The sequence below is a fragment of the Rousettus aegyptiacus genome, unplaced genomic scaffold (assembly GCF_014176215.1).
Source record: "Rousettus aegyptiacus isolate mRouAeg1 unplaced genomic scaffold, mRouAeg1.p scaffold_m13_p_2, whole genome shotgun sequence".
NCBI classification, from domain to species: domain Eukaryota; kingdom Metazoa; phylum Chordata; class Mammalia; order Chiroptera; family Pteropodidae; genus Rousettus; species Rousettus aegyptiacus.
In genome coordinates, this window is record NW_023416295.1 from 112,225,344 (window position 1) to 112,244,550 (window position 19,207).

At 37.3% G+C, this 19,207-nt stretch overlaps 1 long non-coding RNA gene and 1 pseudogene across 3 annotated transcripts in view; one reads left to right on the forward strand and one right to left on the reverse strand.

Annotated features, from left to right (window-relative positions):
- LOC107507166 overlaps positions 1-19,207 on the forward strand; it is a 71,411-nt gene that overhangs the window by 25,463 nt on the left and 26,741 nt on the right. The gene's annotated exons all lie outside the window — the stretch shown is intronic.
- On the reverse strand, positions 17,297-17,415 carry LOC118614783 (annotated as a pseudogene).

A 19,207-nucleotide genomic window follows, 5' to 3' on the forward strand; every position in this document is an offset into this window, starting at 1 on the left:
CCTTTAATGAATAATGTGTTTTATGTGGAGGTTAGTTTAGAGAACTCACAGTTATGCAGTAGCTGCTCCTCCCTGTCCTCTCTCCCCCACTCCCACCATTGTCCTCTCTTCCCTCCCCCATGCCGATTCAGCCACAAAGAGTCTTGTGAGTATACATTCCTCACATTCAGAATATTTGAATTCTCTTCAAGTGCAATTTGATACTCTAACCCCTTTGGGACTACATATTTCATCATTTAAACAAGTAGCTTTGAATTAAACAATCATAGTGACTTGAAAAATAAAGAAACTGAATTTGCCTTACTTCAGTTCTGACATTCTCTGTAACCACACGGAGTTTTCTTATTTGTATTTAAATGGCGATAAAGAGTGCAAAATGTAAAATATGATATTTTTAAGTGGAAATTTTAGTTCATACATGAAATAGTTTATGGAATTTAAAATAGTATTTTTAAAAGCTAAAATTCATTCTTTTTAATTTATGGTTTGTTTTAAACCTAACAAAAATCAAGGAAAGAATTAATATTCCTGATTATTACAAAACTAGACTAAAAATAACCTTGTCTTATACAACAGGAGGGCCTTAAAAACGGATCTGCTCCAGGTGTGAAGTACCCTAGGTGTGCCATTGTTTGGGGGGATAACTTACCAAGAAGCCAAGTGTTACTAAGATTCCTCTGAGATTTGTGAAAATTGTTGGTGAGAAAGCAATTTGCCACTGTATATGTTAGTTCTTCAGGTAAAGAATGCTAGGGCATAATGATATTACAGTAATAAGTTCCTTATTCCACTTGTACAATTCATCCCCAATAGCCAGTAATGACATCCATCTATGGTCATGGAAGGTAGTAGCATAACTCATTAGCAATTCTCAAAACTTTTCAGAAGTAACCAGTGGTTCAGAAGTTGAGCTGTTAATTTAAGGGTAGCAATAACATTGAGGGAGACAACTAACATCTACCATATTTATGAGCAGATAGGACTCAAAGCAAACAGCTAAAATAGAAATACGGCATCCTGGAAGAACAGACTTAGGAAAAGACCTGCACTTTGGTTGTGGCCCTACCTAAATTTTTTGCTATTAATTCATTCAAAGCTGATTTTGAACAACCTTTTGAATTTATTATTCAAATGATTATTCCTAGTAAGTGCTCTACAGAAAATGTACTCCTTTATTGCCTTGCTGATTCTCTACTGTGTAGGTACTGGGAATACAATGATATACAAGACAGACATGGTCCCTGACCCAAAGAAAGGGGACTCCCCACCACCACCACCACAAAAAAGTAAACAGACAAGTGGACAACACACACATTTTTGTTATGGTTTTAAGTACCGTGAAGGAAACAAATGGCTTCCCGTTGCTCCTAGGATAAAGACTAAAATTCTTAATATGGCCCCCACCATCCTCTTCAACCACCTCTAACACTTCTCCCTTGTTAAGTCTGTCTGCTCCAGCCACAACCTTCTTTTACTTCCTCAAATGCACAAAGCATTCCTGTTTCAGTGTCTTGACGTATATTGGCCACCTCTACCCCTACTTTGTCTCAGTTAATTCCTCATATATCCGTCAGATCTGAGGACAAATACGTTGGCAGAAAAGATTTCCCTGATGTCCATGTACCTACACTTCATATCGCCATCCCCAACAGACATACAATCAATGGCAAGTTTGTATATCCCCATAGCACCTTGGGTTTTTTCTTCGTTACTCTGTAATCATTGATTTGTCTGTGTAATCATGTATTTAATACTTGTGTTCTCTCCCACCACAATCTATTGCCACTAGACTGTAAGCTTTATGGGGCGAAGTTGTCCCAAGTTTTGGTTTTAATTTTTTCTGGAATGAATGAATAAAGGTAGGTATAGATAAACAGGTAACCAAACTAAAAACCCTGTCACCAGGAATAGTCTTAAGATAATTCTTTCCTGGATTGACTATCCAGAAAACTTTCTTCTATTTTTTAAAACATTTACCTTCAATTTTCTTTTTATCACTTGCGCTTTAGCTCCATCTTAATTTTATTGTTTTCCATTTCAAAACTTTAATCTCTTCTTCCACCAACCCTTGGTCTTTTAAAAAGTTCTAACTATTTATTTATTTTTTCTATTTTTATCAACTCCTAACCTTAATTTGGAATATTTAGCTCTAGTCTTAACTTTTTTTTTTATCTTGCTGCTTTCAATTTTTTCTATATCCCATTATTTGAAATCTAATTTTAAAATAGGTATTATTTTTCATATAATTTATTTTAAATTGTTTATATGCTTATTTTTAATTTAATTGATAGATTTAAGCATTATTGGACCATCTAACCGTTTAGTTGGAGTTTTACCCCATTTTTTTTCACCTCCGTCTTTCTCTCCCTCCCTTTTCTTCATGCCACTGCATCCCTCATTTCCATGATCCCATTTCCACTTCCTCACTTGTACTTACAATGACTAGAAAGTTGGAAGTCAGAGAGATATAAACAGTGGAGAGAGTTTGCTTTACGAATATGGAAAGATGGAAGCTATCTTTACTCCACTGGTTTTCCTGCATCCACCACTTAGGCTATGTTATCAGATTATTTCTCAAACCTGTTAAAAATGATTCTCCAAAGAACCTTACTGAGGAAGATTTGGTGAACTCAGTTAATTCTCTCCAGGGGAACCAGCCCTGTTCTGCAGTTGGAATATTTGATTTGCTGGTACTATGTTGCTTATTAATATCCCTCACCATCTATTCTTTAGTTGAATAACTTGGGGAAAACTGCCAGCTCCAAGCCTAGGAGAAGTTTAACCCCGGAAGGGTTTCTCCAGGTAGATGCTCTCCTGGCCTGATTCTGGTGAGGTGCTGCTGATGAACTCTCAATAAATCTTTACAAAGTGTTCCAAAGTAAAATCGAATCTGCAGCTAATGTCTTGGCACCACTTTAAAACAGCTTGTATTCATCATTCTTCCAAGGATGTTTTTCTTTCCTGCTTGACGAGTTGAAAAGAAGAGCCTTCTGAACTATGAACTGGCCTCGTCCTGTGGGCTAGCGAAACTAAAGGATATTGGCTGAAGGCAGTCCCACGAACAGTTTTAAAAAGAACACTCATCCCCTTGCTTCAAGATTCATTTAAATTTTAAATCTTATACCTGGTCATTGAGGCCTGCTCAAGGATTGGATTTCCAGGAGGTAATAGAGAACTTTCTTGCTGTCTGCTCAAAGGTCATGGTGGATCTCTTCAGCATTCAAGAAAATTCTTATGCCAGGGATTTAGGCTGAGTTTAGTAGGGCCTTTTGCCTGTGCCTCCAGAGGAGAGCTGGTTGCCTCTCTGGGAGACCAGAATCCCTAAAGGATGCCCTGACCACACAATTATGCCCCACCTTTTCTCCTCAGATCTAGCATTGGTTCCTTTTAGGCTTCTGTTGACATGGACTCTTTTTTAAGGAGAACTGTTCCACTCCATGTTAGTTGGATAGATTAAATACATTCCCACCCAGATTCAGGGCAAGAACCACTTTTACGAAGTGGACCCTCAGGTTCTCACTATCTTGACATTCTTAAGAATCACCTTTTGAAAATCTTTCTTTGGCCAACCAGACCATTCCAGCACCAGTGATCTGGAACTGCAGATTTACCTTAGTTTCCTCAATTGTAAAATGGGGATAATAAGATCTACAATTTAGAGTTCTCCTGAGGACTATACAACAGATTTATATGAAGTGATTCTCTCTCTCTCTCACACACACACACACACACACACACACACACACACACACACACACACCAGTGTGGCATATGAGAGGCGGTTAATAAATCTAGCTATTTTTATTAGATTTACCTTCATCCTTCCTCTTAAGAATAAATGTGATTCATCAGATCTATAGGTCTAAACTTTCTGGCACATGAAAATGTACTCAACACACACAATTTAGAACCTTTCCAGGAGGCCAAGCCCTCTCTCGCACTTAAAATAACTTGTTGGGTTAGTCCTGTATTTTATTTTTAAAAGAATTGAATTGTAATCCCAGTTTGAGCAAATGGAATTTGTGCTTAATTTCCACTGTTTGAGCCTAGGCTGGTATGGTGGTATCCCCTGGCTCTGAGAGAGTTCCAAATCATATGGTAGGACCTAGGTTGTGAATACAGAGGCCTAGAGCACTTTCCATGAAGAGAAGTGAGTTCCTTGTATCCTGGGCACATTTATATATGTAAAATAACGCACCATCTGTTTCACCCTAGTAGATACCTTCAGTTTCTTCCTCAATCTAAAATTGTATTAATCATTATGAAAACCTACAACTTTAATTTGACAGAGTTTTATTTTAATATGGAATGTAGAAATGTCATGTCTTAAGCATACGGATTAGATGTATACTTTTAAGGAACAAATCACAAGAAACCCATAGCTACTTATCTTGTTATAAATCTAAAGCAAACCCAGGTCAATTTGAGTGGAGTAGGCCTGAGACAAAGGCTTCATTTCTAGAAGACTGAGATGGCTTTAGAATTATAGAGAAACCAAGTTGATTATTATAGTGATGATAATAATAGCCACATTTATTGTGGCCTTACTAACTGCCAGTTTGGTTGCTTTCTGGTTAGCTAAACCAATAGTTTTAGTGTCTTGAATTCAGGAGACTGTGGGGAGTGATTCTATATTATCAAATATTATGTGAGCATAGTGAAGGAACAGATTTAAGAACCTGATTCCTTGCTCTGACCAAACGTTTAAGAAAGTAGATGTACTTTTGCTAAGACTTTTAAAGACAAGGCCCTAATCCACAGAAGTAAGATCACTGATTTATGATAAGTATGACACTGAGTTCAGTGAGGAAGAATAAACTCAGTAAATGGTCTAGTCAACTAAATATTGGTATGGAAATAATGAATGTTAACTCCTACCATATACCACATATAAAAAAATTACTTGAGTTGGGTTGTAGATCTCAATATGAAAGGTAAATCACTAGAGATTTTGGAAGACAATATAGAATATCATCATATACTTGGGCAGAGCTAAGATTTTATAAAACTGACACAAAAACATTAAACATAAAAGAAAAAAATGAATAAATTTGGTTTTATTAAAATTACGAACTTTGGCTCATTAAAAGACACCATTAAGAGTATGAAAATGCAAGCAAGTCACATAGTGGGATAATGTATTTGCAAATGATTAGTAAATAACTACTAAAAGGCAGATAATCTAATAGAAAAATGGACAAAAGATTTGGACAGTTACTTCGTGAAAGAAAATAATCAAATATTCATTAGACAGCAGAGAAATGAAAATTGCACTATGATGAAATACATTTCACCTGAATTGTTAACATTAAAAACATAAACAGTATTAAATGTCGGAGAAGATGTGGAGCAATTGAATTTTAATGGGAATATAAATCGATGCAACCACTATGGAAAACTATTTGGCTAAATTTACTAAAAGCTGAACATACACATACTCTATGACTTAGCAGTTCTAAGACTGTTCAAGACTATTTATAGCAGCATTATAATAGCAAGAAGTTGGGAGCAACCTAAATACCCATCAATGGTAGAATGGATTAGCAAATTGTACTATATTCATAAAATTTAATACTACCTGAGAATGAACTCTTTACAAACACCTGTAGCAACATGGTAAATCTCTAAAACTTAACTATTGAGCAAAAGCAGCCCAGCACACACACAAAAGCACATCCTGGATGATTACATTTATGCAAAGTTCCAAAACAGGCAAAATGTAATTTTGCATGAAGTACACATAATGATTACCTGTGAGGGGAGGGTAATAATTAGAAGGGGGCCCAAGAGGGGCTTCTAGGTCATGGATAAAATACGCTCTTTTTTGGTTCAGGTGCTAGTTACATGGGTATATTTATTTTGTAAAAACTTAAACCATACAATTGATCTGTGTGTGAACTTTTCTATATATATGCTATGTTGCAACAAAAACTTTACTAAAAAAAGGCAAACCCCAATGAGCTTGGTCAAAGTGAATGTTTGTCCTGTGCCCTCAGAAATGAAGCAAACCAAACTGTGTATAGACATTTCACTGAAAAGAAAACAAAACACAAAGATATTCACTAAACATTAACAGAGGTTATCACTGAATAATTAAATCAAAAGTAATTTTTTTCCCCCTGTTTCCCAGCTCTTTCCAAATCCTCTTCAAGGAATCTGTATTAGTCTTGCCATCTGGCTCTCGAGGGAAAAGCAGAATCCTGGAAGACATTGTTTTGTCCTTAAAATATTGGATCGAACTGTCTGTAGTCATCTCTAATTCCTTGTCACAATAAATATGAATTTCATTCATGTCCTCTACATGCCTTTCAGGATTGTTAGATTGATAGTTTATAGTTAAGTATATTTAAAAGTATGTCTCTTTGGAGAATTGTAGGAAATAACTAGATATTAAGATCCAAGGAAGTTGTGTGGGAAAATCAGGGAAGGCTTCCTGAGGAAGATGACATTTGATCTGGGTGTCAAGGGATGAGCAGAAATTTGTGAAGTGTAGTGGAAGGAGAGGGATGAAAAACAAGAGGGTCACTGTAAACCAAGGAGATAGCACATGATAAAGAATATGTTCATAGAACAGGAAGAAGTTGGCATCATCAGGGAAGAATTCAGGCATAGGAAGCTGGGAAGGAATTGAAGCCCCAACATTTGTAAGTTTGTACCCATTCCATACACTGTGTTTGTAGATATGTTGGAACAAATGTCAAATATTGTTCATTGCATTAGATGGTGAAAATGCAAATACAAGTTCCCAATTTTTAAATTATTTTTAAAAATATTTTACAGCAATAGCTTAATAACAAATAATAACATTTCCTGCATTAGCATTTATACTGGAAGCTCTGAAATAATTAGCTAGAATAGAACCAGTCTTTGTAGAATATTCTCAAACTTTAAATTATTTAAGTTGATCAAAATCCAAGCACAGGTATATGTTATGCCAACTCCAGAGAATTCTCAAAATCTCTTCTCCTAGAATTATAGAATAACTTGGTACCAGCATCAGCATCCTTGCATGAAATGAATTTTCAAGGAGATGAGGTTACATTCAGGGATTTCACCATTGTAAGGACACATTATCATGATGAATAGATGCAGACAAAATGTCTGTAGCCTGTCATTCAACAGTTCTCTGGTTTGCCAAAGAACCACTTAAAAATGCATAAATGCTCTCTTCGAGCTAATGGAACAGATCTTTAGTGATTTTAGAGGAGGGGAGAGAAGGAACAGAGAGAGGGTGTTTCTTCTGCTACTTCTCATGGCTTCGACGCCAACATAACCAGAAGAGCAATGGGAACTTGCTCTCTGGGCAGCATCAAGCCCAGAGAAAATGTTTAGACCAGCACCTACTCTTCCTTCTCACTTGTAAATTATACCAGGAAAGTGGAGACTGTGAAGGGTGCATTCAAACGCGTCACCTTGCGATTGGCTGTGAGGATGAATCTAGCAGTATAGACAGTGGCTATGTCCGTTTCGTTACTACACCTCCCTAACTGACCACTGGCAGGTGTGAATACCGAGGCAACCCAAGGTGCTGTGGTGGAACAGGCAGTCTCTGCTTTCAGATTCAGTTCTTGGCAAGGAAGTTGCAGAATGAGTCACTTTGGGGCAGATTCCCGACTGCACAAGAGCTATAAATTGAATGATACAACACTTTGTTGCTTTTACTGGCTCTGATGTTAGCAGAAAGAGCTGAGTAATCAGACAAAAGGCGGTGGAAGAGAAAATGGAAAAGGATTAGTATTGAACATCTGCTCTGTGCCAGGCATAGACAAGGAGCCTTCGTATATGTCGTGGAGGCAGCATGGTGCTGGTTATGATTCTGCACTTACCACTCGTCTGTGTGAACTTGGACAAGCTCCTTAACTTCTGTGAACCTCAGTTTCCTCATATCTACCTCCTAAGGTTGTGTGGGAAGGAAGAGAGAATCCATGTTCACATGGCACATAGTAAGTGTTCTGAAAAAGTAGGTATTTTTAGCGGTCATTATTACTGTCATTATCATTTAATTCTGAAACCAGCATTGTTACCCATTTTATAGATGTGGACATTAGGGCTCAGAGATAAGGCTTACCCAGAGGATACAACCTTGGTACTGTGATTCTAACCCAGTCTCGCACCAGAATCTGTACTTCTTACCACTTGAGACCACATTGCCTTTATCAGTTAGCTTTGAAAAACCAGATTGCAGAAATGAGAAGCAGCAAAAATGGCCTTGTTTACAAATATCCATGAACCAATAGTTGGTGTGATATATTAGGGTTCTTTAGAGAAAAAGAACCAATAGGACGTATGTGTGTGTAAATTTAGATATAGATATCGATATAAAGGTAAATAAATAGAGATTTTAAGAAATTGACTCATGCAATTGCGGAGGCTGGCAAGTCTTTAATCTGCAAGGAAGATGGGCAGGCTGGCAGGCTGATAACCCAGGGCAGAGTTGACATTGCAGTCACAAATCTCAAGGCAGTCTGGAGACAGACTTCTGGTGACTGCAGTCTTTTTCTCTTAAGGCCTCCAACTGATTGGATGAGGCCCATCCACATTAAGGAGAAGAATCTGCTTTACTTGAAGTTTACTAATTTAAATATTAATCTCACCTTAAAAAATACCTTCATGTTGACATCTAGACTGGCATTTAACCGAATATTTGAGTACCATGGCCTGGCCATGCTGACATGTAAAATTAACTATCACAGGTAAGGAGAAGAAATCTGTGGCAAATATGAACCCAGAACCAAAATGTTTGAGCTAAAGCACTATCATTAATTGACTTCAGCCATCAAATTGCTTAGATTTTGACTGGATTTTGTTACTCATTTCTTAAACCCACATACCACTTAGGCATTTTTGACTAGTATCTGATGAACTAAGATTATTAAAACAAATCCATAGTAAGAAATGCAGCCTGTGGGCTCTAAGCAGCAAAAATAAAAACAGCTTCAGAAAGTGAGGTCTTTTTTCCTGAGTGACTGTTTTACCTAATCCAAGCTCGAGGATGAGCTATTATTTTAAGAATTAAAAAAAGAAAAAAGAAAAAATAGATTAAAAAAAAGAAAGGCTTTTTATGTCTCCACTCTGTTTCCTGTTGCTAAGCTGTGGAACTGATACACAGCAATAGTAGAGTCATCTAAAACAGTTGTGGGATATTTTTTTGGAAAGTGAAAATTAGTTTATTTCCTAAACAAAATTGGAAAACACTTTTATTATAGTAATTCAAAAATATCAATTTCCCCAAGTGGCATTTACAATAGAATAAATTTTCTGCCTTTCACCTGTGAAAATGGTACTCCAGACCCTCAATCAAGAAGAAGTGCTTCTTGCCTCCCCTCCTGGCTTCAGGATATAGCTTGATTTAAATTTTAGTTCTCTTGCCTCCTCCCTACATTGCTAGCTGTCATATCGAATTAGGAGTTAACCTTGAGGTTAGCGGCCACACACAATGGAACTTCTTCATAAAGCTTCTTCATAATGCCACAATACCTGCCGTGGATTTCCTACCTCCAGGGTTTGTTTGTTTATTTGTTTTATCTTTTTTTTATGTCAAAGAAGAAACTTTTGTGCTTTTGAAGCACAGTAGTCAGATCTTTGGATTTTTTTTTTTTTTTAAGCATAGTATAGTCCTTACTGAATCACTAACCCAAGCAGTAATCAAAGCACTAAGCTCCCCTAACATGCTTCACTGAAGAGTAATAGACCACAAATTCAGTATATTTTTAAATCCTTTGGGATTTGATATATGGGGCAATTTAAATAATCCAAAGAAAAAAAGTTGTTGGGCCTTATTACCTTTAGCCATAATATAGGAAATTGTTAGAACTGGGAAATCATTGTAGAAATCCTAATCTAACTTTCTGCTCCACCATCCATTTCCCAGGTGATGAAGCTGAAGCCCAAGGGTTAATTCAGCAAAGATACTCAATAACTGGGCGAGCATCCGAACACAAATCTTCTAACGCCAGTCCGTTACCCCATGGTTATTTTCAATTCTTGATCTGCAAATCGAGACATAATCTGAATGTTGTACATAACCATTAAAGCAACTAGAAATCATTGCTCACAATAGAGTAGTGTTTATCCGAATACCATTTTGCCTATCTTATAACATAATTTTGTCCAACATGCAGTTGCCCAATTACTGATAGAGTAATCTGAGCTTACATCACAGCGTCATTCACATTTGAGCATCAGAGAATAGTCTTCACCCAGTGTCTGAAGCCTTGTGTAGACCCACTTCTGGTTTTTAGTGCCAACTCTTGTTAGCTGGAGGCAAATTATCCACAGGCCCAGGAAAGAAAGGGGCTTGTTTGGCAACTCTTCCTCCTTGTCAGATTTGAAGCTGTTTTGCAAAGGCACTTTAATCAGGCAATGGGAGAGTTGCCACATTTAGAAGCAGCTCCTAAATGGGAAGCAGAGAATTTCAGGACCAACTGGAGTTCTTGGTGCTTTTGTTGTTTATCATTTAAAAGACGGACCGAGTGAATTCTCCAATATTCTTTCGTACTCTAGACTTTGTAAAATTCAGAACAGTTAAATGATTTCTTGAGGCTCATTCCTTAGTTTTCACTGCATTTCTGAATTCATGGTTTGCCGACAGAACGTACGTTCTTTGATTATGGTTTAATTAATTTCAAGTTATGCACCATATGATTGGGGATTATTTTGATTATCTTCAGTTTTTCCAAAACTTCTAAGAGACTACTCATTTTAGTGGAGGTCTTTACAATATATGAATTATAAATGCTTTTTGTACAATCAAAGCAATAAACCAGTAATCATAGCGATGTTCTATATTAGTTGTCGGCTTGCTTCCAGAAAGCTGAGCAGTAGCTCAGTTGTCAAACGTCACTGTCTATATTTTACAGTGAAGAAACTGCAACAAAGATTCAGTCACTCAGCTCATGAAAGGCGGAGTAAGAATTCAAAGCCAGAACCCATACCATATTTTAGTAATTATTCAAATGAAAATAATTTCTTATTGTCTGATGTTTTGATTTGTGTCAAACATTTTGGCAATAGTTACAGTATCTTGTGAGTGAGCATCTATTAAAAAGAAGTTGCCCGGCTTAGGTATGGAGAAGTGGAAGATGGCACCCGGTAGAATAAAAAACATTGGACTAGAAATTGAGACTTGATCTCTGCCTTTAGCTCTGAGCCTGATAACTGCTCTGATCTTGAACAAGTCACCCTAGGGCCTCTAGTTTCTCACCTACAAAATAAAGTCTTAGCATCAGAAATCTTTCATCAAAAGAAATATCTTGCAGCCTCTCAATGTACAAAACAGATAAGAGCTGGGTGCTCTGGTGGAGGGGCCGAGTGGCCCAATGCCTTCAGCCCTTGGTCATGCTCTTCCCACCAGGATCAATAGCTCATGAGGGTTTTGATCCATGTAGTATAAATGCATTCCCAGTGCTAGGCCTTAACATTTATTTCCTCTCTGCTAGTCTTTTTCAAAACTAGAGGAAAACTGTGGTATATGGAACATTCAGGCAACACTCTTGTTATTTACTCATCATTTAAACCTTGCTTTGTCTCAAAAGATACCAATCAAAGCCAAATCTCATTACATTTTAGAAAGGGAAGTATTTCTTCAGTGCCTATCTGGAGGCCTTTAGCAAAAGTGATTGACAGCTGATAGCTAATGTCTACCAGCTTAGGGGGAGAGAGGACTTCATATGCAGGCCATTTGGGAAAGTGGAGATATTAACTAAGAACCACAATCCACAGAACCTCTTCATGGGTACGAAGAATGAGAAAGGCTAGGGAATAAAGATCTTTAGTACATCCTGAGTCTCCCTCATTATAAACAAGGAAACTAAAAAATAGGCCCATGTGGCATTGACGTCCAGGCTCATTAGAATTGCCACTTTTCTTAGACCGAAGGATTCTCAGCCATTATCACATGAAGCATGAGCTCACTTTGTAAACATTCTCCAGAATTTTTGTCTCACTTTCTGTTTCTCATCCATGGATTGGGGCTCAGCTAAATGCCCTTTCTTTTAGTCACCAAATATGCCCATTCACTAAATCATACACATGTCCTTAGCACCCTCCCCCCAACCCCCAGCGAGTCCACATCTATTTTCTCTCATCAGAAAATAAAGTGTTTTTTCCATTATCCTTCTGTTTCTGTCACCTTTTAGCCCATTCTGTCATCATGGAAGGTTAAAGGCTTACCTGACTACCTTGGGAAGCCTGCTCTAACAGATCATGAGCAGCCTGTCCCATCCTTAATGGCCACACTTGTGTCCAAATGCAGGGGCTCTGTGTAGCAACAAGTTATGTGGGTAATATTAAAACTAAAAAAAAAAAAAAAAAAGTGGTGAAAGAATTGTAGGGATCTGTATTGTTGAATGGGATTTTTTTTTTGGATTTACCTGACTTACAACTCAATCAGTACATAAGGTTAAAACATGAAGTTCAGCCATTAAACCATGCCTTATCTGTATTTTTTTAATGTTAAGCTTTTTATAAACTAGGGACTTGTGGTAGATTACAAAAATGGCCACATTTGCCCTCCTTATCTCTGTAGGCACACCCCTTCAGTGTGAATGTGAAGTCACCTCCCATCAAGAGGTATTGTGTGTTTCACCATACCTTGAATCAGGACTTGGACATGTAACTTGATTTAGACAATGGGACTAGCAAATATGAAGTAAGCAGAGACTTGCGCCTTAGACCTTGTTATATATAACTGCGGTTAAATCCCTCAGATCACCATGTAAAGGAGCCCACGCTGGCCTACTAAAGGATGAAATGGCACAAGGAAGATATTCAAGGTATCCTAGCCAGCCATACCACAGTCAACAATCTACCAATAGCCAGACATGTGAGTGAGGTCATCCTAGACCACCTAACCACCAATCAAACTATCAGCTGACCACAGAGAATAAAAGTAAGCCTGTAAGAAGCATAAATTGTTTGCCTGCCTGACGCTAGCAAAGTCAAACACGAAACACCGAGAACTGCAGAGGAGAGTCACTTTATTTGTAGAGTATGAAGCAAGGAGAATGGGAAAGCTATGGCTCAAAAGCCCAGGTTGGGGCAGGTTTTTAAGGGTTAGGGGGAATAGGTATTTGGAAGTGCCGGTGGGGCAAGTGTTAATTGGAGGACCTTGGCCTTTCATGGTCAGGGGCTTTAGTACCGGGTCTTCTATGACAATTGAACCTTCATTTTTGAAAGAGTTCTGGTGTTCAATTTCTGGTTTTGTCCCAGTCCTTTGGAAGGAGGGGCAAGACTTTCGTCCTGGGTGCAGGTGGAGGTCAAAGTTCTGTGCATGTTTTGGCTGTATGACTTACGTTTTGGTCTGTTGTCTCTGAAAAGCAACTCAGTATCTTGTTAAACAGGATAGACTATTTTGAGCTGGTTCTGAAGTTACAAGCCCAGCAGAGAACAGCAAAGTCAGCTTAGAGAAGAACTACCCATCCAGCCCACAGCATTATGAGCTAAATGCATGCTTGCTGTTTTAGCAGGTAAATTGTGGAATGATTTGTTATGCAGCAATAGCTAACTGATACAGTACTTAACAAATAATTACTAATTCGGATGTCTAATAAGAGTATGAGAATACAAAGACAATTATCTATATTTATAACACAGCAAAGAGAAAATTGTTAAATAGAATAAAAGTAGCAGATAAGCAAATGAATAAGCTGATTTTTCTTCCTGCATAATTTGTATTTTTAAATAAAAAAGCAGCAGAAACAAATTTGCATTCCCAACTTTTGACTCACCTTCTACTCTGACCTGCTTGGTGAACCTGCTGAGTTCATGTTGGGTCTCATTCAAAAGAAGACTGACCCCTGTCCCAAGGACTCATAAACTCATGCTCAGTGAGAATCCTGATGATTTAGGAAGGACAAAGCATTACCGCTGATGCAGAAACAATGCCAGTGGTCCATGCATTAATATGTGGCTGGGGAGAGGCCTCTTTAAAAAAGGAGATGTGCTGGTTTTGCAGCCACCAGATAGAGGCTGGAGAAAGCTGTGGGTGCAGGAAGTACGTGGAGCAGTGTGAGTGTATAAATTTCAAACATGTTTCTATTTTTAATGTTAGCTAAAGCTACATTTTAGTCTGTTCAAAGATTATGCCTTCTCAGGAAATGGTGAGGATGAAAACATAGGTATAGCATTTGTATTCCAAATCATGAACTTCCTAAAGACTTAACTCTTTCAACAGCCTGCCTGCTAATACTTGATAGTGTGTAACCAGACAAACGATGTGATATAATAGTTTTGCTGAGATTAAAATATTTTATTCATTTGAAAAGATTTCCAAAGTAACAAACGCTTATAAAATATATTGATATTTTTATATATCTTGGTAGTGCAGAACTATGATTTTTAAAGAAAAAAACATGTTTTTCTCCCTAAATCAGATTTCAGTGTTAATTGCCCCTCTAGTGTGTACCTGTGAGTCCCAAACTCTTTGGTCATGAGTTCCTAGTCTTTTCGAAAATATAAAGTCTGGCCTCACTCATAGATGTTCTGATACAGTGGAACCTAGGATTCTGCTTTCAAAAAAGGTGACTATAGATGGGCCAGTTTTGGAAATCACTATGGGAAAACACAATTAATGAATGCAATCATTTTTCTTGCTTTTCTATCGTCATAATAAATCTCAAAATAAATTTTTTTTACAATCCTACACGAGTTCCTACTCACTATTAAGCAACTGGACTGTTTCTGAAGCAAAAATACTACTGTGTTTGCTGAAAAATGAAAAACAATATCTGTTGTAGAAGGAGTTATTCGGAGCTAGCAAAACTTTCTTGTGTCTACTTATACTGGATACAATCGTTTGAACTCACACATGACACATGTAGATTAATTCTTAATTGTAAATCTAACTTCTAACCGCCCAATCTAACTGCCCAATCGCCATTATTATGCTCCTGGCCTCTCCCCATCCTGAGTCTTGCACATAGCTCTGCTGATTCTAAAATATTTGAAAAAAGTTTACATAGAGACTTTAGTTATATGTCAATATTAATTCATTAATTGTAACAAATATATCATACTAATGTTAGATGTTAATAATAGGGGAAAAGGTGTGGGGTATATGGGAGCTCTCTGCAGTACTTCATAACTTTTCTGAAAATCCAAAACTTCTAAAAAATAAAGTTTAGTTTTAAAGAAATTACATATGAAATGAAGAATGTTATAAAAAAGAATACTATTTCTGAATTTTTTCTGGGTGCCGAGTTTGCTTTTTAAGTGCTCCCCAGGTGATTCTGATGGTTTAGAAACTATTAGTGAGGCTCAACCTCACTTGCGGGCATTGTACTTCACCTTATTCCCAGGACTATGAGAAGTACCGCACTGACTGAATTTCAAAGCTCGTTCTCTCCTTGAGGCGTTGCTCCCAAGTTCCTCTGTATGGTTTTCATCTAACACTGTTCTTTTTACAAACTGGGGATGCTGGCCAGATCTGAGCTCAAGGAAATATCCCAACAGCTCAGGTTACTTCCTTATTCACCTCTCTCTATTTTCTTTGAATTCTGATTCCTGAAGAATTCCACAGAGAGAGGAATTCTTTCCACAGTCCTGGAATTACATTCTTGCAGCATATACTATTTTCAATATCATAACCATGCAACAAGTAATTCCTAGCAAATGCATAGAGAGCCACGCCATCAGAGGAGAAAATAATAGACATTCCAAATACACCAACATTCTCCTGTCTTGAATTCCACCCACATCCTCTGGTTTCTCCCGGCTCAAAGGTGCGTAAGGTGTCACAGAACCTTCTTCTATGATGACTAGGTTCAAGTTATCTTTTATCTGCAATTGTTTTCTTTCCATATATTGAATATATTGTAGGAGATTAGATGGACATATAAAGAGTAAAGATAAGAAGGGGTTAAAAAAGAAAAAAATCTATGCTTCAAGTGGAGGAAATTCTTTTAGCCACTTCTAAAAATATTTATGTTTCATTTGGAGAGGCATTTTTTAAAAAATCTTCCTACTAGAATAGCATAAGTAAAAATAAATACAAAGGTGAGACACATACTAAGAAATGTTAAGAAACCTAAAAAATATATTCATTACATGATGGATATAATAGGCTATGTATTAATGGGGTATTGATTCATTTTCTCTAGAAGAGAAGATTAATTATCATAACATAGATGGCTAGGTAATGTCATTATAAAGTGCCTTTTACCACATTGTGGATCAAATCCTATTCTTTATATATTTGTGGTACATAAAATCTTTTACATTATTGTCATCATTTTCCTCTAAAACCAGTGTTATTCAGAGGTTTTGCGGACGTCTGTGTTTTGAACTATACAGCATCCATTTCCCACCACCCCCCCCTTTTTTTTTTTTTTTTGCAGTAGCAGTCTAGTTTTTCAGGGAGTCACTTCATCCCACACTCATGTGTTATGGATGAGTCACCTCCCATTACCTCCAAGGGTGGGCATGTGTCCCACCCAGGCTATGCCAATCAGAGAATTTCACTATTCTAGCTCATGGGTTCGTTCAATAATGGGTACATGACTCATTCAGAGCCAATGAGATTCAAAACTGGGACATTTGTGAAAACCATTGGAAGAAGGTCTTATCCCCACAATATCAAGTTTGGGCAATCTAAGCCTGACAGTGACAGTGACCATCAGTCAACCTGATGCTAGATCCAGCAAAGGACGGCAGAGATGAGACGTGATGAGAGAGCCTTGACCTTTTTAAGGTCATGGATCCAATCAGATTGAAGGCCCTGGTCTTTTCATTTATTAAGAGCAATAAATTCCTTCTTTACTTAAGCCTGTTTAAGTTGGGGTTTATGTCATTTGCAACCTGAGAAGTCCTGATTAAGAAAGTGTTTAATAATGGTTATTTTTCTATAAGAAAAATTTTAGGAAAAAAAGGTAACTCTTTCGTGATAGTATGAACATCTTACAGTAGATCTCTTCTAGTGTCTCAGAGCTGGATCAAAAGAGTATTTCTCCTTAACTCATTTAAGGTAATAGTATTGACTTCCATTATTGAGCATCTACCACGTACCAGATGTGCTCAGTGCCGAGCTTAGAATCCTTCATTCCATCCTTATGACAAATATCCCCATATTATCGATAAGGACACTGAGGCCAAGAACCAGAATTCGAAGCCAGATCTGTTTTAGTTCAAAGTCTATGCCTTCAATTACCTCTCCTCTTGGATATTTTCACATTAGAAACATGCATAGTTTAGATATCAGTTTAATAACATTTTTAAAATGTGGGTCATTCATTTTAAAACATAAGCAGAAATGTCTAAAAGGATTCTTGTTCCCTGTGAATATTAATTATTACTTTTTTAATGCCTACAGCATCAGGTCTTCTTAGGTGGTCTCCCATCCAAGCACTAACCAGTCCCAACCCTGCTTAGCTTTTGAGATCAGATGGGATTGGGCTTGTTCAGGGTGGCATGGCTGTAGGTGAATACCGATATTAATGTTGTCGAATTAGCTCAACCCCCAGCCCTCCCTCTCCTGCTCCCATCTGTGGCTACTGTCTTCTCAGTGCTGCCACACACACCCTGCCTACAAAATCAGGCACTGCACACACTCATACAGGCCTGTTTTAGAGCAGGACATTACAGCATAATTTTTAAATTTCTTTAGGCTTCCTTATTTCTGGAAAGTTCTCACTGATTATCTTGCCTTATGCTGATATATACCAGTACTCCGGGCCCTTTCTTTATCTCTTCTTCAAGTCCCAGGACTCACAAGCCTCCTGTCTATTAGGTAGTCCTGAGAAAACAAAACACTCGCAATATCTGAATAAGCAGTGAAGTTTAGACCTCCCATATCAGTCTTTCCCATTTAGATTAACCCGGAGCTCCACCAAAATAATCCATGAAGATATTTTTTTTAACAAAATAGACCTGCTAGTGGGTTTCTGCCGTTAGTAATACAGAAATCAAGAAGCAGCTTGAAATGATCTTTTTTTCCCACTGTCTTCTTATTTTATATTTGCAATCGTTTAAAGGTAAATACCAGTCTCCATTTTTCCATAGTTTCTGTTGCAATCTAGAATATATAGTAAGAAATTAATAAATGGTTGTTAATGAGAGTCCGCTAAACAACCTCCTTTTTTCTCTAATGCTGTTACTCGGACCTAACATCTTTGAAAATTGCTCTCTGGGGCATATAACTTGGAGAATAGCTATACCGAGTTCAATATTATAACATATCAGAAGTTTCAAGAGATTTAAGCTTAGTATCCCAAAGAATATTGAGAATTTGAGCCAATCCAAACATGATAAACCCACAAAGACCAAAGAATAAGCTCAACCCTATCTTTACTACACACGTGCAGATCAGATATCTTCATCTCCACCATGTCGGAACATGGGATTGGATGACGGGTGCTGCCTGGGAATTCGTATTTTGTAAAGTTTCTCTTAAAAATGTTCTGATCATCACTGAACCTTCATATAGCAATTTTGGTGGCTCAAATATTGATGAAGAGATATGTATAAGTGCCTTTACTTCTATATGGGGGAAATGGACACACTTTAATATCTTCTCTCAAGCATTCTTAGAAAAAAAACGGAATTTCACTGCTTAGTTCTCTGGGCTCTTGAGAGGAAAAACATTTTCAGATGTCATCATTAAGAATTCATAAATGAACTTTACCAGATCAAAGAAATTCAATATTTTTGTTTGTAACTTGTCAGTGCCTTTAAAATGCATGCCTACCATGAATCACTTCAAATGATTATTTTAATGATTAATGGCAGCCGTGTGCTCTATGGTACCAAGATTGGTGGTTGCACCCTACCTCCAAGTCAGAGCATTCCTCAGCAGACCTCATTTGGAGGATTATCATCAAATAGAATAACCCCTTTAACAAATCATATTGTTGTGGACTTAGAGATGTAAACATCTGCGTTTAACAGTTTTTGTCTTGATAGACATTCAGGAAGAACAGTGTAGTTTTCTTTGCTCTCGATGGCAAAGTCCTTGCCTCAGAATCTGAAGGAATGACAAATGAAATGATCTTTCTCCCTGTGAATGTTACGAACCAGAAACAATATTCCTGAAGTGTGATACTTTTGTAAATGTGTATTTTCACTTCCTGAAAACTATGGTTTCTGATTCAATAGTGTATTTTGGGAGGTTAGAATTATCTGGAAGATCTTTTTCAAATAAGGGTATACACATACACCCTCTTCACTCACTTTTCAATTTGCAAATTTGATTTAGAGGATAAATTTGATTTAAAAA